This window comes from Theropithecus gelada, chromosome X (genome assembly GCF_003255815.1).
Source record: "Theropithecus gelada isolate Dixy chromosome X, Tgel_1.0, whole genome shotgun sequence".
NCBI lineage: Eukaryota > Metazoa > Chordata > Mammalia > Primates > Cercopithecidae > Theropithecus > Theropithecus gelada.
The window spans coordinates 11,638,893-11,654,640 of record NC_037689.1 but is presented as its reverse complement, the minus strand read 5'-3'; positions in this window follow the sequence as shown (position 1 = coordinate 11,654,640).

The following is a 15,748-nucleotide window of genomic DNA, read 5'->3' as shown; positions in this document are numbered from 1 at the left end:
GAGGGTTGCGGGGATTCAGCGCCCGGGACCGTGGATCTGTGCAGGGAGTCATAGGTGTGTGTGACATCAGGGGTGGAGTATTAAGAGCTTGCAGTGAGCTGAGATCCCGCCACTGCACTCCAGCCTGGGCTACAGAGCGAGACTCCGTCTCACAAAAAAAAAAAAAAAAAAAAAAAAAAGAGTATTTTGGCTCGTTTTCACAATTCAGTCATTAGCCTTTCTGCTTTCCTCCTGGAAGCATTAAAGTTGAAGTTTTCTTCTAAAGATCCAAGTTTTGGCCGGGCGCGGTGGCTCAAGCCTGTAATCCCAGCACTTTGGGAGGCCGAGACGGGCGGATCACGAGGTCAGGAGATCGAGACCATCCTGGCTAACACGGTGAAACCCCGTCTCTATTAAGACATACAAAAAAACTAGCCGGGCGAGGTGGCGGGCGCCTGTAGTCCCAGCTACTCGGGAGGCTGAGGCAGGAGAATGGCGTGAACCTGGGAGGCGGAGCTTGCAGTGAGCTGAGATCTGGCCACTGCACTCCAGCCTGGGTGACAGAGCAAGACTCCGTCTCAAAAAAAAAAAAAAAAAAGATCCAAGTTTTGATTTGTTGCATTAGTTTGGATTTGATTTTTGTTCGTGTTCGGTTTCAAGTGCTGATTTGTAACTCTCCCCCTACACACGCCTTTTGACCCCTGAGTTATTTAAAAGTCCATTGTCGGAGTGGCAAACATCCTCTGAGACTCAAAGGGCAAGGCTATGGGCGCTTTATTCCGGCTGCTCCAGGAATGTGGGAAAGCAGCGGAGTTTTATTCTAGGGGAAGGAAACAAAGGCGGCCGAGTGCCAGCTGCACGTTTGGTGGGCTTTGGTCATCAGGGGTGGACATGCTGCCCAACGGAGCTGTCGGCAGGTTGACCCAGCTTGGTCCATCGCGTCCTGTTCTAGGAATCGATTATTCAAAGAAGGAATTTAGAGGGACTGCAGAAAATGTTACAGGTCTTAACACCGTTTTGCATTTCCGCAAACGAACAAGAAGTTAATCCCTGTGTTCGTGATTTCTAAGCCCATTTGCCTTGTGGCCCAAGAATGTTGAGCTTGAAATTTGATGAAACTTGCCTTAAGGCTCAAGTACGAGGCCAGTTTTCAAAAATGGTTTTGTGTCTTGATTGAAAACACTGTATCTTCTAGTTGTTGGGTTTATCGTACTCTACGGCTCTATCGGTTCAAGCTTGTGTGTTGGGCCTTTTAAAATGTGTGTTTCCTGATAATTCCCTTTAGCTTGTCAACTGGGGGTGATGTGGGGGGGAGAAAGAGAGAGAGAGAGGAGAGAAAGAGAGACTGTATTGTCAGATTTTTCCTTGTGCTATTCAATTTTTTGCTTCCTATGTTTTGAAGTTTTATTAACTGCAGGTAACGGTGTTTCATTACTGAATAGATATAGCCAAATTCCTTCCCCCAAAAGATAATAAGGTTTCCTAGTCCTACCAGCAAAATCATGAAGTTCATTAAGGCAAATCCCCTCCAGCGCTGGATGTTGATGCTGTCTTTAATTTTGTATTTTTCTGACTACTTGTGCAATTGAGGATTGTTTTGGTCTGTTGGCCATTTGGCTTTTCTCTTTTGCAGATGTTCATATCCTTTGTCCAGTTTTCTCTGGGGTAATTTGTCCTTTTCTTATCAATTTGTAAACAGTGTACAAATTACATTGTACACTAGGGATATTAACAGTCTGTCAGTTACACTGTACATTAGGGATATTACATTAGAGATATTAACATCTTTGTCCATTAAGGCTATTAACCGTCTGTCAGTTACATTGCAGTATTTTCCCCCAAACTCCTTTTGTCTTTTGCATTTTACGTTTTTTTAAATGTGCAATTAGAAAAATTTTATGTGGGCTGGGCACAGTAATCCCAGCACTTCGGGAGGCTGAGGCTGTTGGTCACCTGAGGCCTGGAGTTCGAGACCAGACTGACCAAAATGGTGAAACCCCATCTCTACTAAAAATAAAAAAATAATAATAAAGAATAAGTAGCTGGGTGTGGTGTCTCTACCAAAAAAAAAAAAAAAAAAAAAAAAAAAAAAAAGCCAGGTATGGTGGTGGTTGCTTGTAATCCCAGCTACTTGGGAGGTTGAGGCAGGAGAATCGTTTGAACTTGGGAAGTGGAGGTTGCAGTGAGCTGAACTCACACCACTGCACTCCAGCCTGGGTGATAGAGCAAGACTTCATCTCAAAAAAAAAAAAAAGAAGAAAGAAAGAAAGAAAAATTTTATGTGTAATATGTAACTAGTGAAATGTAGCCTCTGATCAGATATGTCTAAACTTTCTTTTTATGGCTTTTGTATATCCCATCTTGCCTAGTTTCCCTTCCCTATTCCAGATAGAAAGATAATCTTAACATTTATTTCAGTGTTGTTATTGCTTTAGTTTTTTTTCTACTTTAATCTAATTGGAATTTACTGTGGTATATGGTATGAAATCAAGATCAAGCTTGAACAAGAAGCCTGTGTCACGCTTTTTTCTGTGTCAAATAAAATCAGAGACTTTAATTAGAAAGACAGACTATTGCAAAAGGGAAAATGCTCCCAGCTCAGAAACCTGAGAGCATCTTGAAACCAAACAGAAAAAGGCTTTTCTTGTACAGGGTAGGGAGGCAGGCAGAGATAAGCAGAATCTGTGGAAAGGAAGCTGCACAAACAAGGGGGAATGGCCAGTGGGGTCTGCCAGGAAATTGTCCCACTGTGGTCCGCCTATTCCCAGGAGAAGCTGAGAAGCAGGGTCCGTCGGGAGGGGGGGAATTTCGACTTTTTTTGATGCTTGCCCAGGCTTAGGGGCAAGCAGAGTTAGGAGCTTGTAGGAAAGAAGCCTGGTTCAAGTTTGGCTAAAGAGCATTTCGTTCTGATTGATCAGTGGGGACAAGCAGTTAGGCTTGTCATCTATGAGGCAAAGAATGGGAATTTGGAGAGTGGGTGTCAGGGCTTCTCATAGGTAAACAGGGAACATCCATGACTTCTAAGTCATATGGGGAAGGATGGTTCTTTGCAGTAAGCCATTTTCCAGAAAAGCCATTTTCCCTTTAGAGTAAGGGGATTTTTTGACCTGCGCTGCTCACCAGGCTGAGGTAAAATTCAGTATTGTCAGTTGGCACCATTTATGAAACACACCACCTTGTACCCACAATTCAGTCATATAAGGTCACAAATATACTTAGCTTGACCTGAACTCTATTTTGTGTCTGTAATCTATTTGATTTCAAGGGATTTTTGTTCTTGCAAATTTATTTTCTAGGAATTCTCTGAAGTTTAAAATCATTTAATCAAGTTTCAAAATGAATGCTACCAACCCGTCCCCCAACCCCCCCCCCCAAAAAAAACCCAAAAACACAACAAAACTAAATTGTTGTGGCTGGGCGAGGTGACTCACGTCTATAATCCCAGCATTTTGGGAGCCCAAGGCGGGCAGATCACTTGAGGCCAGGAGTTCGAGACCAGCCTGGCCAATATGGTGAAACCCTGTCTTTACTAAAAAATATAAAAATTAGCCACCCTGGTGGCATGCACCTGTAATCCCAGCTTCTTGGGAGGCTGAGGCAGGAGAATTGCTAGAACCCAGAAGATGGAGGTTGCATTGAGTAGAGATCACACCACTGCACTCCAGCCTGGGCAACAGAGTGAGACTGTCTCAAAAAAAAAAAAAAAAAAAAAAAAAAAAAAAAAACCTCAACTATTGCTGGGCAAGGTGGCTCACACCTGTAATCCTAGCACTTTGGGAGGCCCAGGCGGGCGGATCACTTGAGGTCAGGAGTTTAAGACCAGCCTGGCCAACATGGTGAAACCCTGTCTCTACTAATAATACAAAAATTAGCTGGGCACAGTGACACACGCCTGTAATCCCAGCTACTCGGAAGGCTGAGGCAGGAGAATTGCTTGAACCCGGGAGGCAGAGGTTGCAGTGAGCCAAGATCGTGCCACTGCACTCCAGCCTGGGTGACAGAGCAAGACTGTCTCAAAAAAAAAAAAAAAACCATAAAAACAAAAAAACAAAAAACAAAAAAACTAAACTATTATGCTTTTGATTGGAATTATATTTACATTAATATAATAGTTAGGGAGATGTAATGTTTTTATTACATTAAGCCTTTCTTTATATCTAGGGATTTGATGTGTCTGTTTGGTTATGTCTTATATGCTGCAATGATATTTATAATTTTCTAAATCCATCATCTTTTTATCTTTTTTGGTTAAATTTATTTTTGCATATTTATATTTTTGTTGTCATTAAGACTTATTTTTGCTAGTCCCATCTGCTTACTGCTAGTATAGGAAGAACCTATTTTTATAATTTTCTCTTTTATTTTTATTTTTTGAGACAGGATCTTGCCTTGAAGTTCACTGGCATGATCACAGCTCACTGTAGCCTCAACCTTTCAGGCTCAAATAATCCTCCCTCCTCAGCCTCCCAAGTAGCTTGGACTACAGGTGTGCACTACCAGACTCAGCTAATTTTTGAATTTTTCTGTAGAGATAGGTTCTCCCTGTGTTGCCCAGGCTGGTGTCAAACTCCTGGACTAAAGTTACTCTCCCACCTCAGCCTCCCAAATGGCTGGGACTACAGGTGATAATTTTATCTTATATCCAGCTCCTTATCAAAACTATCTACCTATTCTGGTAGCTTCTCAGTACAGTTTTTTCTTAGGTTTTCTAATGATACAGTCATATCAGATATAGATAATATTCCCTATCTGACATTTGATATGATTATTTCTTCTTTTTTCACTGTATTAACTGTCTAATAAGGTAGCCACTAAGCTCATTGGCTATTTATTTTATTTATTATTATTATTTTTTGAGACAAGGTCTCACTCTGTCACCTAGACTGGAGTGTAGTGGCATGATCTCTACTCATTGCAGCCTCTACCTCCCAGGCTCAGGCGATCCCCTCACCTCAGCCTCCCAGGTAGCTGGGACTACAGGCATGCACCACCACGCCCAGCTAATTTTTGTATTTGTAGAGACTTGGTTTCACCATGTTGCCCAGACTGATCTCAGACTCTTGACCTCAAGGGATCCACCTGCCTTGGCCTCCCAAAGTGCTGGGATTACAGGCATGAGTCACTACACCCAGCCCCAGTCTCTTTATTTTAAATGTGCTTGTAGGCTGGGCGCGGTGGCTCATGCCTGTAATCCTAGCACTTTGGGAGGCCGAGGCGGGCGGATCACCTGAGATTGGGAGTTCGAGACCAGCCTGACCAACATGGAGAAACCTTGTCTCTACTAAAAATACAAAATTAGCCGGGCATGGTGGCAGATGCCTGTAATCCCAGCTACTTGGGAGGCTGAGGCAGGAGAATTGCTTAAACCCAGGAGGCGGAGGTTGCAGTGAGCCAAGATCACACCATTGCACTCCAGCCCGGGCAACAAGAGCAAAACTCCATCTCATACACACGCGCACACACACACAAGTGCTTCTAGTAATTAACACATAACTTTTGTTTTATAACCCAATTTTACAGTCCCTCTCTTTTATAGGAGAACCCAGTTCATTCAGTTTATCAGCGATATGCCTGTTTTTGTGTGTTCCATTAGACTTCGTTTTCTTTTTTTTGATTTTGTTATTGTTACCACCTTTTCAATTTCCTTACATTTGTTGGCTCTGTTAAGCTTCTGTTTATTCCCCTTCTCCCTCCCTTAGTAATTTGGAAGTTCTGCTCTGCTTATCAATTCTTCTGGTGATTATCTTTCTATTCCTTATAAGCATAATTCACATTTTCTCTGTTGGTAGATTAAGCACACACATGGGCACACATACACACACAGATGTGTTACTGGCCTTTACTCCTAATTTCTCAGGAGAATGAACCATTTAGAATGTTTTTACCTCTTCATTCTACCCTCACCCAAAATTTCTGTTCTTTTCTGAGATAGTTTTTTTTTTTTTTTTTTAAATTAGAAGAGACACCGGAAACATGATGGCAGCAGCGTAGTTTCCACTCTCCTGTTATGCCAGCATACAGACAGAGCAACCAGATGACAAAATCAAAACCCATGGACAACATTTATGGTGGGGCCAGTGGACACAGTGTCCCCAGTGTGGCAGATTTTCTGCAGATAGGGCTGCCAGCTGTATTTCCAACCCTGTACGTGTTTGCCACCCTCCCATCAAGACATGGAGCCTATTTTTTCATCCTTTGTGTCTGGGCTGGCCTTGTGTTCCATTTGACCAATAAGGTATGGTAGAAATGGCATTCTGGGACTTCTGAGCCCAGCCTTAAAAAACATTGAACTTTTGGTTTAGTGAGAGGAGAACCTAGATACCCTGTAAAGAGGTCTGTGCTGTCCTTCTGAAGACAGAGGTCCTGGAGGATGAGACACCTTTTAAAAATAGGTCATGCAGCACTATGACGGCCACCCGACTAGCTCAGTCGGTAGAGCATGAGACTCTTAAATATAGGCCATGTACATAACTGAGGCCCCTGCTGGCAGCTAGCACTGAGGTCCCAGTCATGTGATGAAATTATCTTGCATCCTCCAGTACCATTCCAACTTCCCCAGGCATCATATAGAGAAGAAACAAGTCTGGGCGTGGTGGTTCACACCTGTAATCCCAGCCCTTTGGTAGGCTGAGGCGGGCAGATCATCTGAAGCAGTGAAGCAAGGAGTTTGAGACCAGCCAGGGTAGCAAAGCAAGACCTCATCTCTACTAAAATATATTAGCCAGGCACAGTGGCACATGCTGGTAGTCCCAGCTACTCGGGAGGCTGAGGCAGGAGAATTGCCATGCCCAGGATTTTGAGGCTGCAGCGAGCTATGATCACACCACTGCACTCCAATGGTCAACAGGACAAGATCTCACCTCTAGGAAGAAGGAGAAGGAGAAGGAGAAGGAGGAAAAGAAAAGAAAAGAAGAAGAAAGAAGAAACGAGCCATCCCCACTGAGCCATGCCCAGATTCGTGAGCAATAAAATAGTTATTAATCCACTAAGTTTTGGTGTGGTTTATTTACACAGCAATAGATAGCTGAAATATCCATGAATATCGAAATACACATGAGTAAGGACAAGTCACCAACAGCCACAACAACTTCGTGGTACAATTATCTGTATAGGAAAAAGCAGGGGGAAGTAAGCAGCATTTGCCAGACCTGAGAACACAATACCAAAACAGCCAGTGGGCATGACAGACCAACTTGAATTCAGCAGCTGAAACTGAGAGGAATTTTGCAAAATTCAGCAACAAGTGAGTTTGAGGGGTCTGCAGGAAGGTTGGAAGGGGTTGGAGCAGCAGACTATAATAATTCCTATGAACTCCTTTTTTTTTTTTTTTTTTTTTTTTTTTTTTGAGACTGGGTCTTGCTCTGTCACCCAGGCTGAAGTGCAGTGCCATGATCTTGGCTCACCTAAGCCTCAACCTCCCAGGCTCAAGCAATCCTCTCCCCTCAGCCTCCCGAATAGCTGGGACTATAGGCACATGCCATCACACTGAGCTAATTTCTTAAATTTTTAGTGGAGATAAGGTCTAGCTATGTTGCCCAGGCTGGTCTTGAACTCCTGAGCTCAAGTGATCCTCCTGCCTCAGCTTCCCAAAATGCTGGGATTATAGGTGTGAGCCATCATGCCCAGCCTTCTATGAACTCTTAAGACTGACTGTGCTTGGGGGTTCCCAGGACCAACTTCAGGTTCACTGATTCACTATGAAGGACTCAGAATTCAGCAAAGCTGCTATACTGATGGTTACAGTTCATTAGAGCAAAAGGATAGAGACTTAATTCAGCAATGGAAAAGGGCACATAGGGCAGAGTCCAGGGGAAACAAGGATCAAGCTTTGGGTTCTCCCTTCTCAGTGGAGTCATACGGCCAGTGCTTAATTCTCCCAGCAAGATGTGGGATAACATACATGAAGTATTACCAACCATGGACTCTCAATTGAGCCTCGGTGTCTGTGGCTTTTATTTGGAGTCAGTTTCAGGCATGGCCAACTACCTGTGTGGTTGACCTTACTCAGTCCTTCCAAGGTTCATGCCGATACTGCACAGCCCAAGACTCATACCAAAAATCACAGCTATCTGGCATGGCTCATACACTCAAGTAAACAAAGGTTTCTTAACAGGCAGTATATTTCAAGGGTTTAGAGCAGTGGTCCCCAACCTTTTTGGCACCAGGGACCAGTTTTGTGGAAGACAATCTTTCCATGGACATGGGGCAGAGGGGAATGGTTTCAGGATGAAACTGTTCCATCTCAGATCACCAGGCATTAGATTCTCATAAGGATGTGCAACCTAGATCCCTTGCATGCGCAGTTCACAATAGAGTTTATGCTCCTATGAGAATCTAATGCTGCCACTGATCTGACAGGAGGTGGAGCTCAAGCAGTATCGCTCCCTTGCCTGCTGCTCACCTCCTGCTGTGCGACCCAGTTCCTAACAGGCCATGGACTCGTACTGTCTGTGGACTGGCAGTTGGGGACCCCTGACTTACAGGTTATATCCCAGGAGCTGGGGCAAGGGCCAAACCTTTCCTTGGAATGCACAAGGTTTAAACAACCCAGACCTCCTAAGTTAATTCTTTACTGTATGATGATGTTACCGGCTCTTTTCTAGGACAGCAGACTACACTAAGAAACTGCTGGGAGAAGGCTGGGCGCGGTGGCTCAAGCCTGTAATCCCAGCACTTTGGGAGGCTGAGACGGGCGGATCACAAGGTCAGGAGATCGAGACCATCCTGGCTAATCCGGTGAAACCCCGTCTCTACTAAAAAATACAAAAAACTAGCCGGGTGAGGTGGCGGGCGCCTGTAGTCCCAGCTACTCGGGAGGCTGAGGCAGGAGAATGGCGTAAACCCGGCAGGTGGAGCTTGCAGTGAGCTGAGATCCGGCCACTGCACTCCAGCCTGGGCGACAGAGCGAGACTCCGTCTCAAAAAAAAAAAAAAGAAAAAAAGAAACTGCTGGGAGTGAAACAAAAATTGAGCAGGATAGGGCAATAGTAAATGTAATTTTTTTGTTGTTTTTTCTGAGATGGTCTCGCTCTGTTGCCCAGGCTAGAGTGCAGTGGTGCAATCACAGCTCACTGCAGCCTCATCCTCCCCAGGCTCAAGTGAAACTCCCACATCAGCCTCCAAAGTAGCTGAGACTACAGGTGCATGCCATCACAGCTGGCTAATTTTTTGTATTTTTTTGTAGAGATGGGGTTTCACTGTGTTGCCCAGGCTGGTCTCAAACTCCTGGGCTCAAGCAGTCCACCCACCTAGGCCCTCCAAATTGCTGGGATTATGGGCACTAGCCACCGCACCCAGCCTCTCATGTTTGTTTTGTTTTGTTTTTATTATTATTTAATTGACAAAGAAAAATTGTATGTATTTATGGTATTAGTAGAGGTAGAGGGAATAAACAGTCTTTCTTTCTTTCTTTTTTTGAGACAGGGTCTTGCTCTGTTGCCCAGGCTGGAGTGAAGTGGCATGATCTCGGCTCACTACAACCTCCACCTACCAGGTTCAAGCAATTCTCCTGCCTCAGCCTCCTGAGTAGCTGGGATTACAGGCATCCGCTATCATGCCCGGCTAATTTTTGTATTTTTGTAGAGACGGGGTTTTACCATGTTGGCCAGGCTGGTCTTGAACTCTTGACCTCAGGTGATCTGCCCTCCTCAGCCTCCCAAAGTGCTGGGATTACAGGCATGAGTCACCATGCCTGGCCAAAACAGTGTTTCTCTTAGCCTAACACAGCCAACACAACACCTCTGACATCAGATTCTCCAGTGGATACCACCTGGGTGTCCTCTAATTCAATTCTGACACTCTCTGAAAATACTACCATTAGAGGGCTCAGTACCACAAGACTGCCCCCACTTCAGATGCCAATTGTAAGCCCCAGGTTGTGACCTACAGGTCTGACCAACCAACTATAAATCAATGACCCCCTCTTTGGGTTCAATTAACTTGCTAGAGCAGCTCCTAGAATTTAGGGAAACACTACTTACATTTACCTATTTATTATCAAGGATATTAGAAAGGATGCAGATGAACAGCGGATGGAAGAGATGCATAGAGTGAGGAATGGGGGAAGGGTTGCAGAGCTTCCATGCCCTCTCTAGTCATGCCATGCTCTAGGAATCTCTCTGTGTTCAACTATCTGGAAACTCATCCAAAGCCAGTTCTTTTGGGCTTTTATGGAAACTTCATTAGGTAGGCATGATTGGTTATATAATTGGCCATTGGTAATCAAGTCAACATTTTGCCCATCTCCTCTCCCCAGAGTTCATAGTGAGTCTGCAAGTCTCAATCCTCTAATCATGCCTTGGTCTTTCTGGTGACCATCCACCATCCTGAGGCTATCTAGGGGCCACCAGTCATCATCATCTCATTAGTGTAAAAAGTCACTCATCACTCTGGAGATTCCAAGACTTTTAGGAACTCTGTGCCAGTAAATGGGGAATGTATTAGACTGTTCTTGTACTGCTATAAGGAAATACCTGAGACTGGGTAATTTATAAAGAAAAGAGATTTAATTAGCTCACAGTTCCACAGGCTGTACAGGAAGCATAGCAGCTTCTGCTTCTGGGGAGGCCTCAGGAAACTTACAACCATGGCAGAAGGCGAAGGGGAAGCAGGCATGTCTTAACACGGCCAGCGCATGAGGGAGAGAGGGTGGAGGTTGCACACACTTTTAAACAACCAGATCTTTTGAGAACTTAGCACCAAGGGGATGGTGCTAAGCCATTCATAAGAAACTGTCAAGCCGGGCGCGGTGGCTCAAGCCTGTAATCCCAGCATTTTGGGAGGCCGAGACGGGCGGATCACAAGGTCAGGAGATCAAGACCATCCTGGCTAACACGGTGAAACCCGGTCTCTACTAAAAAATACAAAAAACTAGCCGGGCGAGGTGGCGGGCGCCTGTAGTCCCAGCTACTCGGGAGGCTGAGGCAGGAGAATGGCATAAACCCGGGAGGCGGAGCTTGCAGTGAGCCGAGATCCGGCCACTGCACTCCAGCCTGGGCGACAGAGAGAGACTCCGTCTCAAAAATAAATAAATAAATAAATAAAATAAAAAAGAAACTGTCTCCGTGATCCAGTCACCTTCTACCAGGGCCCTCTTCCAACATTGGATATTACAATTCAACATAAGATTTGGGCAGGGACACAGATCCAAACCACATCAGGTGATGAAGACCAAATATATATATCTTATTATAAATCACAATATCACAGGTGCACAACATGATGTTATGAAATATGTATACATTGTAGAATGGCCAAATCAAGCTAATTAACATATACATAACCTCAAATGTTTATTTGTGGTGAGAACACTTAAAATCTACTCTCAGCAGTTTTCATGTATACAGGACATTGCATATTAGTCTGTTTTCATACTGCTATAAAGAACTGCCTGAGACTGGGTAATCTGTAAAGGAAAGAGGTTTAATTGACTCACAGTTCCGCATGGCTGGGAAGGCCTCAGGAAATTTACAATCATGGCAAAAGGTGAAGGGGAAGGAAAGCACCTTCTTCACAAGGTGGTAGGGAGAAGAAGTGCCGAGCGAAGGGGGAAGAACCCATAATAAAACCATCAACTCTTGTGAGAACTCACTCACTATCATGGGAACAGCATGGAGGAAACTGCCCCCATGATTCAATTACTTCCACTTGGTCTCTCCCTTGACACATAGGGATTACGGGGATTACAATTCAAGATGAGATTTAGGTGGGTGCACAAAGCTTAACCATATCAATTGTTATTAACTATAGTCACCATGTTGTACAGTAGATCTCTTGAACTTGTGTATTCATTTCCTGTGGCTATTGTAACGAAATACCTTAAACTTGGTGGCTTGAAACAACAGAAGTTTATTTTCTCACAGTTATAGAGGCCAGAAGTCTGAAATCAATATCATCGGCCCAAAATCAAGGGCCCTGCTCCCACCGGAGGCTGCCAGGATTCCTTGGCTTATGGCCACATCACTCCAGCCTCCGCCTCTGTAGTCACATTGTCTTCTCTTTTGTGCCATCTCCTTCTACCCCTCTCTTTTTTTTTTTTTTTTTGAGACGGAGTCTCGCTCTGTGGCCCAGGCTGGAGTGCAGTGGCCGGATCTCAGCTCACTGCAAGCTCCGCCTCCCGGGTTCACGCCATTCTCCGGCCTCAGCCTCCCGAGTAGCTGGGACTACAGGCGCCCGCCACCTCGCCCGGCTAGTTTTTTGTATGTCTTAATAGAGACGGGGTTTCACCGTGTTCGCCAGGATGGTCTCGATCTCCTGACCTCGTGATCCGCCCGTCTCGGCCTCCCAAAGTGCTGGGATTACAGGCTTGAGCCACCGCGCCCGGCCTCTACCCCTCTCTTATAGGAACATTTATTATTGCATTTAGGGCTCATCTAGATAATTCAGGTGATCTTCTCATGGCAAGTTCCTTAACTTAATCACATCTGCAAAGTCTTTTTTTTGGCCAAATAATATAGCCAAATATGCCAAATTATGGCCAAATAATATATCTTTTAGGGAGTCATTATTCAACCTACACAATCCACTCTGGGGTTCCCAAACATTGATGTTCATCCCACATACAACATACATTCACCCTATCCCAACACCCTCAAAAGTGTCAACTTATTACAGCATCAACTCAAGTTCAAAATCTTAGCTAAATATCATCAGCTCAGAAGTCTCAAATCTCGTCATGTAAATCAGGTTTTGGTGAGACTCTATGGCAACCCAGGGTACAATTCCCCTTCATTTGTGGACCTTGCGAAACAAGAAAATGAGTTATCTATTCCCAAAATACAAGCGTGGGACAGGCATAGGATAACAGTTATAGACATTCTCATTCTAAAAGGGAGAAAAATTGAAGGAATTAAGAAGTCATAGTTACCAAGCCACTTTGAAACCCAGCAGGGGAGATTCCATTAGGGTTCAAGGCCTTGAAATAATCCTCTGTAATTCGTGAATTGACACTATGGGCCCAAAACTCCATCCTTGGAGTCATTCTTCCTTTTTATTGAAGGGTAGTTCAGGTTTGAAGCTTAGTAGTTTTATTGCCTGAAGAATCCTTGGAATCTGGAAGCCTTCCTTCATTTCATTCCATCTCTGTCTCTCAGTATAAGCTGGCAATGTTTCTGCTGGCATAACATTCTTTGAAAACCTTGTGGATCTCCTGTATATATCACAGGGATTCACACCATCAGGCAAGAGGGCCTTCCACAGGCTTTTCCTTGTTAATCCCATCTCTACTCCTGGCTTCTGCTGTGAAGATTGAGGGGATCCATGAATTACATGCCTAATCTCTTCGGTAGTAGCAAAAGGTTGCCCAGCCATACCTTTGTTCTTCTCTCCAGAGCATGCTTTCCTAAACCCAAATGTCCTAATTTTAGTAGCTTTGGCAACCTGGATAGGCTAAGAATTTCCCAAATTATCAAGTCCTGATTCTTTCTTTTTCTTTTTCTTTCTGGGTTTTTTTTTTTTTTTTTTTTTTGATGGAGGCTCACTCTGTTACCCAGGCCGGAGTGCAGTGGTGCAATCTTGGCTCACTGTAATCTCCGCCTCCCGGGTTCACGTAATTTTTAGCCTCCCGAATAACTGGAATTACAGGTATGTGCCACCACACCCAGCTAATTTTTTATATCTTTAGTAGAGATGGGGTTTTGCCATGTTGGCCAGGCTGGTCTTGAACTCCTGACCTCAAGTGATTCTCCCTCCTCGGCCACCCGAAGTGTTGGGATTACAGGCGGGAGCCACCGTGCCTGGCCCTGATTCATTTTTGCTTAGCAGTTCTTCCTCAGTTTGTCACTTTCCTCTCACATTTTACCATAAGCAGCAAGAAAAACCAGGCTGCACTTCAACACTTTGCCTGGAAATCCCCTTAGCTAAATATGCAAGTTCACTGCTTATAAGTCTGCTTTTAATATAACTGTAGGACACAATTAACTTAATTGCCAAGTTTTCTGTCACTTTATAATGATCACGTTTCCTATAGTTTCCAATAAGATTTTCCTTCTTAGCCCTCACCAGCAGCACTTTTAATGGTCATATTTATACTAACATGCTTATGATGATACATGTCTTCTCTAAGATGATATAGACTTTCTCTACCATCTTCTTTACTTCTTCTGAGTCCTCACCAGCAGTGCTTTCAACATCCATATTTCTACCAACAGGGTGTTTTGGGTAATCTAGGAGTTTTCTATAACGTTTCTCAACATTTTCCAGCCTCCACTTATTATCTAATTACTCTATTCCAAAGCCACTTCCACATTTTTGGGTATTTTTTACAGCAACACCCCACTTTTGCTACCAAACCAGTTTCCTATTGTTAGTGTAACAAATTACCACAAACTTGGTGACTTAAAACAACAGAAGTTTATTTGTTCACAATTCCAGAGACCAGAAATCTAAAATCAGTATGGCTGGGCCAAGATCGAGGTGTTGGCAAGGCCGTACTCTCTTCATTCCTTGGCTCTTCCAGCTGCTGGTGGCCACTGGCATTCCTTGGCTTGTGACCACAACACTCAAATCTATGCCTCTGTATTCATATTTTCTTCTTCTATTTGTGTCATCTTCCTCTACCTCCTTCTTATAACAACACTTGTGATTGCATTTAGGGCCTATGTTAATAATCTAGAATAATCTCTCCATCTCAAAATCTTCAACTTAATCACACCCCAAAAGTCCTTTTATCATATGGTAACATACACAGGTTCCAGGAATTTCTCTTGGGGAGTCATTATTTGGCCTACCTCAATAAGGGAAGAGACTGTCTAAATAAAAGTGGGGGAACAGAGCCAAGAACAAGCTTCCGTAATTTTTAGCACTATGCAAAAACAACAGAAGAGGGAGCTCTGACATTTGAAAAGCTACCCTGAACCCCGCCTCCTTTTGAAAGTTCAGGAAAACTAATTTGATATAAAGAAAAGCAATGGAAACATACAGAGGACAAATCCCATACAATATTGCTGTAAGAATAAAAGAATAAGGGGTAGAATACCATTCTTGGACACAATGAAGGAATGCCAAAAACACATGCTCACAGAATGGATCAAAATTATAGCCAACTATTTTGAACAACCTAAACAACTTTAAGAAAATGATGTAAGACAATGAAAGAATAACATAAATAAGAACTAGAAAAACTCAAGTTATGATAGATCTCAGAAAATATTTGGAAATAAAAGAAAAAATCTTTCAGAATAGAAAATTAAACTGCAAAGAACACAGAGCAAATAAACATAACACATGATGGCTTAAAAGAAATAGAAGGTGGAAAGGAGGAACATATTTTTTAAAAAGTGAAAGAATAGTATTTGAGGACAAATGACAAATATCAAAGTTAGAAAAAGAAGATCCAATTCATATACCCTAGGAGTCCTTGAAGAAAACAAAGACAAAAGGATGAAAACAAATACTAAAAACTATAATTCAAGAAAACTTCCTGGAATTAAAAAAGAATTGAAACTACATATTGAAAGAGCACATCAGACTTCCTTTTGCTTCTGGTCAAGATGGAGTTACAGGAACCAGATTTACTCTTTCACTTGAAACAATTACAAAAATGATAAAATATATGAAACAATGGGGCTGGCCGTGGTGGCGCATGCCTGTAATCCCAGAAGTTTGGGAGGCCAAGGTGGGCAGATCGCTTGAGGCCAGGAGTTTGAGACCAGCCTGGCACATGGCAAAACCCCATCTCTACTAAAAATACAAAAAATAGCCGGGCAAGGTTGTACACACCTGTAGTCCCAGCTATTCGGGAGCCTGAGGCATGAGAACTCCCTGAACCCAAG